The 10,229-nt window shown below is 47.6% G+C and overlaps 1 long non-coding RNA gene across 2 annotated transcripts in view; it reads right to left on the bottom strand.

Annotated features, from left to right (window-relative positions):
- Window positions 1-47: 47 nt before the first annotated feature.
- Window positions 48-10,229, bottom strand: part of LOC116085255 — a 19,246-nt gene continuing 9,064 nt past the window's right edge. For both annotated transcript variants that reach the window (XR_004116466.1, XR_004116467.1), the window contains one exon: window positions 48-3,058. This is a non-coding gene — a long non-coding RNA (uncharacterized LOC116085255). The remainder of the gene's footprint in view (window positions 3,059-10,229) is intronic.

The following is a 10,229-nucleotide window of genomic DNA, read 5'->3' on the forward strand; positions in this document are numbered from 1 at the left end:
CCTCTGCCTCCCAAGTGCTAGAATTAAAGGCGTGTGCCACTACTGCCTGGCAAGATTTTATTTTCTTTTGGGGAAAAGATTGCAAGCATGGAGGGCAGATACAAGGAGATGGGATGGTGAGTGGGATTGGGGTGCATGATGTAAATTCACAAAGAATCAATAAAAAGCTAGAGAGAAAGAGAGAGAGAGAAGAACAAAAGCAACAGGAGTGTGTGAAGGTGGTCTCATCATGTGAGACGTGGTGAACAGAATCCACATTAAGTAGCACAAAGTGGCGCTGAAAAGAATTTGAAGAAAGGTGACAAGAAGAAAGGTACAAGATCTGAGTGAGCTGCTTCAGCCCATGGTCTCTGCACAAGTAAGTAAAGGTGTGTACATCCCATAGCTGTGGAGTGTGCGTCCTCAAACAAGGGCAGTACACTAGCAGGGCAAATGTAAGTTCGTTCTCTCATGGCTTCATTTTGGAGGGAAAATGTGAAAAACAAAGCGTCTACGTTGCTGCAAGAGATGAAGAACTTGAACCACCACAGTTAATCATGATGAAGGACAGCTGGTAATGAAGAGTTACAGTGTGGCAGAAAAGAAAAAACCAAAACCTCAAAGAGTGTGCAGATATTCTCTTGAGCTCTTGAAAGGAACAAGTGTGGCTGGTTCAGGTTGTGCTGGAGGCAGATACAACTGCTTGTATTTCTACTGGATTCATGCTGAGAAAGACAGAAAGAGAGAGAGAAATAAGATGAAATTTCACCAGAAGATATAATTGACAGAGAGCCTTAGCTCCAAATGTTACCAAAAATCACTCTAGAATATTTTCTCTCATGGGAGAAAAAAAACAAAGATAAGGAAAGATTGATAAACTTGAACAAGATATGGAAAGCCAGAAGGCTTGACTTCAAAGTAGGGAAAACTGCAGTGATCAAGTGGCCATGAGGTGTTTGAATTCTCCTGAGCTGGTTGGTGATGTTGATGAGGAAGCAGATGGTACCCATGACAGTCAGGGGCCAGGCAGTACCAAGATGGATGGTTCTGTGAGTGTAGAGATGCAGACTTAGGCCTGCACGGCCCAAGGGATGTAGGACAGGTTTCACTGCAGCCAGTCCTTAAAGATTCAGCACACATACTTCAGGTAAAGACAAAAACAAGTTAGGAAAAGTTTTTGGAACTCAGGCTGAAGATGGTGAAGGGAGTAATAGGGACAAAGACAGCAGAGCAGAGGGACAAGAAAATGAACAAAAAGACAGGCTCAATGTTGACCCTGTTGAGGAAAATCTGTTCACTAGGTGAAGATCGGGATGAGCCAGAAGAATTAAGCACACTTGATTTACAAGAATGACATCAAATAAGTCAAGGAAGAAAATGAGCTCAATGTGAGCAACATAAATTCAAGTTGTCTGTGTTAATTGTTTCGCCACCTGGAATCAACGGAATGTTTATTTCCCCAGAGGGTTCAGGGGGAATTCTGTCCCCCAAAAAAGGCCTCTCTGTTCGGACTCTGACTACATCTCATAGTAAGTTAGAGTAGTTGATAAATAAAGAATGCCCATGGCTGGAGGGATGGCTCAGTGCTTAAGAGCACTGACTGCTCTTCCAAAGGTCCTAACTTAAAATACTTTCTGTTTGATGCCATTTTTAATGAGTGGTTCCCTTTCCTTTGTATTTGTATGTTTTAAGGACTGCCTAAAAGACAAGCACTGTACTTGATAAAGGAAACAGCATATGCAGGTTCAGTAATATATACCTGTGGACAATGAGATAGACCCTGAGAATGGGATTTATCCAATCTGTCAGGGTCAGCTACAGAGCCCTGTACCAAAGCTGTTTAAAGTCTGCCCCTTCTTTTGCCAATAAAGTTGTAAATAAAACCATCATACATCCAAATCCAACTATGGGCCTTTTTTTTCTTTAAAGACATCTTATGAAAAGTTTCTTAACAGTCCCAGCTTGGTATTTTAATTAAATATTGATTATATTGATGGTAGGTGTCACGGAAAGCGAAGACTTTGTTTCTTAGTACATGTTATATAACCCTGGAGTATAAGTTTAATTTTTTTCAAACCTTACTTTCAATGATGGCTCTTAAATGCTTTAAACTCCCTTTTAACCCACCACCCACCAAAGAGAGTGGAACAGAAAGGATGGTGTGTGTGTGTGTGTGTGTGTGTGTGTGTGTGTACCTGTTTAGAAAGGTTCTTTGGAGCAACTCCCGTCTGTGTTGTCTGGAAATCAGCAGTTCAGTTCACAGGTTGGCAGCAGCAGCTCGATCTACTCACAACACTTCACGGCTGCACCAGCAGTCCAGTTCGGTAGAGACAGGATAGCAAGCATGAATCAGCAGTGGTGGCACTACCTAGCAGAGACAGGCAGGCCCCAGCCTCAGCACAAGTCAGCAGGAGGGACCAGGAGGGGTGCCAGAAGAAGTTCCTCTGTGCCTCTCAAAGGGAAGCGAAGATCAGAGAAGACGCGAGACTCACAGGCATTGCACTGCTAGCTCTATGAGCAAGCCTAGCTCAGCCTCCATCACTGTCCACTGAGTTCTCTCTATACTCCCTCCAAACATTAGGTGTCCTCTACAGGTCTCACCTCTGCACGTGTCTTGCCTCAGTGAGTGTCTGTCCCATTCTGTCACTCAGCCTGAGTCTGAGGAAGAGCCGCAGCACACCACCAGACGTTTTTTGGTGCATTTCTCTCTACGGAGTCCTGACAAATGAAGCTCAATTACACAATGTAAGGTGGACCAATACATGCACTGTTATTGAAGAATCCTTCATCACGTGTCCTTTCACGTGCTTGCTTTAGCAGGACTTCCTTTCTCCTGTGTCTGCTTCAGTGAAACATTCCTTCTCAAGTCTGCCTTAGCCTCCCACCTGTGTCTGCTTCAGGAAAACGCTCCTCACGTGTTTACTCCAGCCATCAACACAACTGACTCTCCAAAGAACCCATAAGATTCCACTTCAATGGAGTACCGACAGTGTTATTGTTAGTTTTCATTTCCAAAAAAGACTAAGTAGTGATACTTCAATTCCTGAGTTGTTAGGTCATCAAGCTAATTAAATGGTACCTACAATTAAACAAATGAAAAAAAAAGTGATTTTTTCCAGTTTCAAATCTACTTGCAGTCACAACCCAGCACCACTGAGCACTCTGGAGCTGGTGTTATGGTCCCCCAACTCAGCCTTGTCACTAAAAGGAGCCCCACTCCTTGGGGTTAATGGCTGGTTCTGTGTGGAAGATGTACAAGATTCATCTGTTGTGTGTCATCATCACTAACAAGCACTAGGTTGTGTCTTAGCAGAGGTGAGATCCCAGAGCAGAGAGCTCCTGGCTGCCTCTACTCGGCACAGTTCTGAGCACAGAAAGGGCTAGCTCAGACTAGGAAAAGGACCGAAGTCCATTTGGTGTCCACAGCAAGTGTATAAAGAGAGCATATGTCTAGGCTGTTTTTATGGAGAAAAAACCTGAGTCACTGGGTGGCAACTAAGAAAAATTCCCAGTCTTGCAGCTGGTGGGTTGGCTGAGCTGGGATTTAAACCCAGGCAGTATGCCTCTGATATCTTCTAAGCCACTTTTTCATTAATGCAGAGCCTTCAGCAGCAAGAGAAATGAAAAATCCAGGAAACCCCCAAGACTCACAGGTGGCCAGTGAGAGTGGGTTCAGAAACATAGATGGGACCCCACCCCGGTTCAGTTGTGCTTCACCAGGGGTTCAGAGGCCAGCACTAGTGAGAACCCAGGTGCTTGGAATATGGCTCCTTATACTGGGCAGCTGCAGAGCCCCCGCTCTACCCAGATTCCCTGCTAGTCACATATGCAAGCTCTGTTCTTCAAGACCACCCTTCAAGGAGCCATTAGAATGGCTTGGAGGTGGCCACCAAGCCTGACAACCTATTGGATCCCAGGGATACACATGGTGGAAGAAGAGAACCATCTCCTGACAGTTGTCCTTTGACCTCCACATTTATACACTGTGGCACTCACAAGCCCCTACTCCAGTCATTTGGATAAGTAAATTAAAAAATAAACTACAGACCATTTTCAATAGTAGGGATTGTCATTTAGATCCTGGAAACAGCCAAAGAGGAATAGGTGTCACTTCCCAGATAGGAATACTGAGGCTGGGTAAAACACCTAACTGCTGGAGCTCACATCTTTGGCCCTGGTATCTGTGCCCTTGGGGCATCTTGACTCTTTCTGCCAGGCAACTCAGCCTCCTAGGGAGGGTGGGAGTGCTGGGGTCTACAAGAGGGAATTGTCCTCATTTTGTGTGTGTCATCTCCAAGCTGCATCTGGAAGAAGCAAGAGCTGAATGAGCTAGAAATAAGAATCGTGCTTTTCCCAGCCAGAGAAGGGCACTCACTGGCTCTTTACCACCCGCCCTTCACCTCGCTCCACCAGGATCTCTGACCTCTTCTACCTCCAGGACATTCCACTCCTGGAGCCTACCCACTGTGCCAGGAACTAATGCCCACAGCGGAATGCCCCATACCTGTCTCCTCCCTCATTTCTCTTACTCTGCTTTCCACGGCAGAATGCTCCATACCTGCCTCCTCCCTTGTTTCTTTTACTCCACTTTCCACAGAAAATACAGGCAGAGCCAAGACGTGTCTTGAGCAGACAGGGCTTTGAACAAAAAGACGAAATGACTAATTTGGCTTCTGGCAAGAATCTATGCGAATCCCTTTTCTGCCCAGGTGTAGCTTTCTTGCTGTCTTGGAAAATAACCAATACAATGCCTGCCCCACATTCAAGGTCAGAGCTGGGGAAACCTTGCTGGCTTCAGGTGGGGACCATTTAGGGGTGGCAAATCAATGATTAGGAAAGAGGGCTGCACACTCTGCATCAACCAAACACACTCAGTAAGCCAGATATATTGTAAATGCCAGTATTTGCAGCACTCAGGAGGCTGAGGCAGGAGGACTGCGAGTTCTGGCCACATTGATAATAAACCAGTTCCATACGATAAGAGTTGTTATAGGTAACTGCCTGTCTAGCCTGCTAGACATTTTGCGCTGTTGCTAATGTTACAAGGAAACCTTCTCATTCGTTGTTACTGTTGTTACTAGGGTGTTTTGTGCCCTGGTGTTCTTAGAAACCAATCTCAACAGCAGTTAGAACGGCTTTCTATAGTTTGCCACAATAAGCTTGGACCCAAACCAACCATCCAGCAGCACTTCCTGCACCTGCGGATGAGCCTTTGTGGTATTTGCTGTATAAGCTGCCCCTGAGACGGACCCCAACATAAGAGAGACACCTGCACCAATGTAGGAAGCTATTTGGAGTAAAGCTTCCATTTTGAATAGGGGTTGAATAAAGTTTATGTCCCCAAGATCTCCCTGGGAACTGACATTATGCTTAGCAGAAAGAGACGTGTACATCCCAATTGGCAAGTTAAGACATGAATGTTAGGCAAGGCAAGTCCCCTACCACAGCTGAATCCCCCAACCAATGGGAGCAGGATAAGTGTACAAAGACATGCTCCTAGGAAGTCCCCTATCCCTAAATCCTGATTGGTGGAATAACGTGGCACAGATGTTTATGGATTTCAGGCTTCAAAAGCTCTATAGGATTCTGGCTGGGCATCTCAGTTCAGCTCCTGCGTCTGGACTACATGGACTACATACCTGATCAATCAGTCTTGGGGTGTGGATTCAATAAACCAGCCCTGTTTGACTAAGATTAGTGTCTGAATGGTTTGTGCAGTGATTCCCAGACCCCAACAGGTTCTGCATGCCAGTATTTGCAGCACTCAGGAGGCCAAGGCAGGAGGATTGTGAGTTCTGGCCACATCAATAATTCAAGGCCAGCCTGAGCTATGCAGTGAGACCTTGTGCAAAATAATAATAATGAATAGCTTCACATTATCACCATAAATAGACAATGTCTGGAACTTGGGCAGTAGTGACTTAGTGGTGCCAGTAACGACTATGATGGGGACTGGTGAGACTAACCACATCTGCCAACAAGCCTGCCACACTGAGTTTGACCCCTGGAACCCACATGGTGGAAGGAAAGAGCCAATTCCTGAAAACTGTCCCCTGCCCTCCTCGGGCAAGCTGTGGCGCTCACACCTGTCCTTATGTTAGACACCCTCCCCCAGATAAATCTAATTTTAAAAATGACACAGCCAGGCATAGTGGCACGGGCCTTTTAATCTCAGCACTTAGGAAGTAGAGGCAGAAAGATCTCTATGAGTTCAAGGCCAGTCTGGGCTACATAGTGAGGCCCTATCTTGAAAAAGTAAAACAATAATAAAACCATAACTTGCAGCCAGGTGGTGGTGACACACACCTTTGATTTCAGCAAAAATGGGAGGCAGAGGCAGGCAGATCTCTGAGTTTGAGGCCAGCCTGGTTTACAGAGTGGGTTTCAGGACAGCCAGGGCTACACAGAGAAACCCTGTCTCAAAAACAAAACAAAACAACAAAACACACACACATGCACACACATACACACACACACACACACACACACACACACACACACACACACACACACACACACACACACACACACACACACACACACACACACACACCATGATAAGCTCTGCCCCTTGCCTGCCAAACACTTGTCCATTCTGTTGACTTCTGTGTGTCTGAGGGAAGAGGAGGCGTCAGTGCTGACTTGCCGGGTCAGGCCCTGGCCTTGGCATTTCCTTGTAAGTGCCCACCGCATGCCTCACACTCCTCACCTAGCAAGTGAGGTCACAGTGTTGAAGGGTGGCGAAGGTGGACAGAACAAGACTGAGCATGTCCCAGGCTTTAGGGAACAGCTACTCTGGCTATTGCTACTGAGCTAATTATTTTAGAAGTGGGGATGCTGTACGGTTTGTTTTAACTTTCTGTTTACCTGAGCAGATCTGGACTCTAGCACTTTGGGGGAAGGGTGTAGGATATCTGGGGCGCTCTTGTGTTGTTTTGGTTGTTTTGCTACAGGCCCTGAAATACATGAACTACAAACCACTTTTGGGGGGTGGTGGTGGGGAATGGGTTATCACTATGTAACCAAGATTTGAACTTTGGCTAAGTCCTCTGCCTTACTCTCCTGAGTACTGCCACATCTGTGTGTGTGTGTGTGTGTGTGTGTGTGTGTGTGTGTGGTTCTTTGTGATAGAAGTCTTACTATGCAGCTGTGAGAGTTAGCAATAATCAATTTGATATAGCCTAGATTCATCAGAGAGGAATTGCTTCTCTGAATCCGACTGGCCTGCAGACCTGTTTGTGAGGTTTGTGTGTCTTGAAAGCTGACTGATGTAGGAGGGCCCACCCACCATGGACGGGTCCGTCTCTAGGTAGGTGGTCTTGGGTTATAAGGAAGCAGGCTAAGCACAAGCCAAGATGGACAGAAGCATTTCTCAGTGGTTTCTTCAAGTTCCTGCCCAGACTTCCTCGGTGGCAGACTGGTCTGCCAGCGTGGTCTGCCAGCGTGAGCCGAAGCTCCTTCCTCCCTTAGTTGCTTTGTATCAAGAGTTCATCAGAGCCGGGTGGTAGTGGTGGTGGCACACGCCTTTAATCCCAGCACTTGGGAGGCAGAGGCAGGCGGATTTCTGAGTTCGAGGCCAGCCTGGTCTATAGAGTGAGTTCCAGGGCAGTCAAGGCTACACAGAGAAACCCTGTCTCAGAAAAAAAAAAAAAAAAAAAAAAAGAAAAAAAAAAAAGGTTCATGACAGCAACAGACAGGAAATGAGAGCACTACCCCAGGCTCTCATCCCAAATACTGAAATACGGCCGGCAGCCTCACTTTACTGAGGGTGCTCAATGGGTATATTTAGACATGGCTCACATTCCTTACGAGGGTACAGCATAGTAGATTTTTTTTTTTTAGCACATCCATGGAGTTGCTGACTGTGCCTACAACGAAGTTTGGCACCATTATCCACATTCAGGACATGGTTAGAGAGGTCTTATGGGACTATTCTGAACCTGCTTATGGCTTCCCTATGACAAAAGTATCTACCCTGGAGACTGCTTTCCACCGCTCCACCAGGGTGGGGTGACAGGCAGCCCTGAGGTATCACCAGCATCATAGGGCACCAGCTGGCCCAGCTTCTAGACACTGCATTTACTGCAGTCACATGAAGTGTTTCTTTAGACAATGGCACCCACAGGCTTCACTACGGCCCTCTCAGATCAACACTAACCTATCAGTTTAATGTCCTCCTTCCTCCTCCAGAGGGAGGAGCACTGGGTGTGTATGCACAGCTACGGTGAAGAGAAGATCTGAGAAGGACACTTAGGGATGACCCATGGAACAAAAGACAGCAAAAGATATGAGGATAGGCTCAGCCACATGGAGCTGACCTGGGCAGGTAGGGAAGGACTAATGAGCTCTCCAGAACTCCTTCCAAATTCTGACAAACCTTTGGGGCACAACTGAGCTGGGCCCACCCTGCCTCCTAAGCTCTAGCCTGATACCCTTGTGTGTACAGCATGCTTGTAGAGCCTAGCTACAATAGGTGGGCTCTGAGGGTCTGTGATCTACATCACCCCCACCATGTGACTAGCACACAGTACGTAGGAAGCTCAGGACCTTGTGGAATGCAAGTCCTCTAGACTGCCACCCATAGGGCAACTCCAGCTCAGAGAGCACCTGATCCTGTGCAGAGGAGCAAGGTCTTGGAAAGGGAAGACGAAGCATGGTCAGAGGCTTCCCAGCTCTAGGGAGAAGAGATTCTGGGAGTGGAGAGAAAGAACAGAGCTCCTGGGCTGGCCACCCTGGATACCTCTCAGGCCATGTTCTCTAGGGCCTGCCATCTGTGGGGTGGCCTGCGGTGATTCTCTTCTCCAGCCACATCACCTCCAATCCCTTGCCCTGTTGGTTCCTTTACTTGGGATGTCCGAAGACTGCCTTCTTGGCATTTGTTAGGCCCGAGTTGTATGTCCCTAGAGGGTCCCTCTCTGATCTTTGAAATGCCATCTCCGGGCCCTGCCACTTCATTATCTCTTCATTCCTCTCAGAAGAAGGTGACATTATGTAGCTCATTTATTCATGTCCCTCCCGTTTGGAGAGGCAGCCATGATGCCTGGAGTCTGTCTCCATGACCTGGCCTCCTAGGTGGCTGGGTAGAGATTTAATTGGGGCCAGGCTTATTAGGGCCCCTCAGGCACTGCAAGGCAGGGAAGGCCACTGTCCAGGACGAAGCTTGATGTTTGCTGCAGTGTATTCTTGCGTCCACACCCTGCTGTCCTGAGCTCCTGGGTTAAGCCACTTCCAGGAGACAAAGGACAGGTAAGCTCTGTGATGGCAGGAGGCTAGAGGGGAAGCTGCAGAGCAGAGATGGCTGAGCCAGAGCTAGGGCCTACACACAGTTAGGGCTCGTGTCCTATCCTACCTAGACATGTGGCTATGCTCATTCACTTACCCACTGCTTGGAACCCTGGCTGCCTCAGGACCTTCTCAAAGAACTTTCCAAAGGCCCAACAGTCCAGTCACATTATGGGGGTGCTGGCTTTCACCCCACTCCTGCCTTCATGAGTGTGATCAGGCCAGATTTTTAAATACCAATCAATAACTACTTAGCACCAACTGTGGACACCACGGAGGCAGGTAAACAGCCTCTGCCTTCTGAGACTGAGGCTTAGCAGATCCTGTTTCCTCTTTCACTCCCCTGCTGTGTCTGTCTGCTGGCTCATGTGCATTTGTTTGCCTATAATAAACATTTACAGAACTCATGAGCTCTTGTTCCAGAGTCTGGTAAGGCCTGGCTGGGCACATAAAGTATGGAGAAGAGCAGGATGTGGAAATGCTTCCAGGGCAGAAGGAGGCTTCAATGGAAAGGAGGAGTTAGTGGAGAGAAGACCAGCATCTGAGGCCTGGAAACAGCTCACACGAAGGTTGGGAGAGTGGAGAAGACATGTTAGAGCAGGCACGGCTGTAGTAGAGGGATGGGACAGATCCATCAGGGCAGATGGTGCTGCTGAGGCTGGACTCCATGGCTTCAAGAGTTTGAGGAAGAATTGGAGACTTAGGGCCAAATCTCTTCCAGCTGCTCCCTATTCTTCCTCCGGAACTACAGCAGTAGTGAAGACAGGCTCTGCGGAAGGCCAGGGCAGCACCAGAAACTCTAAAATGCACGTCGGGAGCATCATTCCACCCGAGCTTCAGCCTTGTTTTATTTTCCTGTGTGCTGGATGACTATGGTCATGTGCACATGCATGTGGAGGCCTGAAGCCAGCATGGGATGTCTGTCTGTCTGTCACTGAAGCCAGCATGGGATGTCTGTCTGTCACTCA

This window comes from Mastomys coucha, unplaced genomic scaffold, assembly GCF_008632895.1.
Source record: "Mastomys coucha isolate ucsf_1 unplaced genomic scaffold, UCSF_Mcou_1 pScaffold12, whole genome shotgun sequence".
Classification (NCBI taxonomy): domain Eukaryota; kingdom Metazoa; phylum Chordata; class Mammalia; order Rodentia; family Muridae; genus Mastomys; species Mastomys coucha.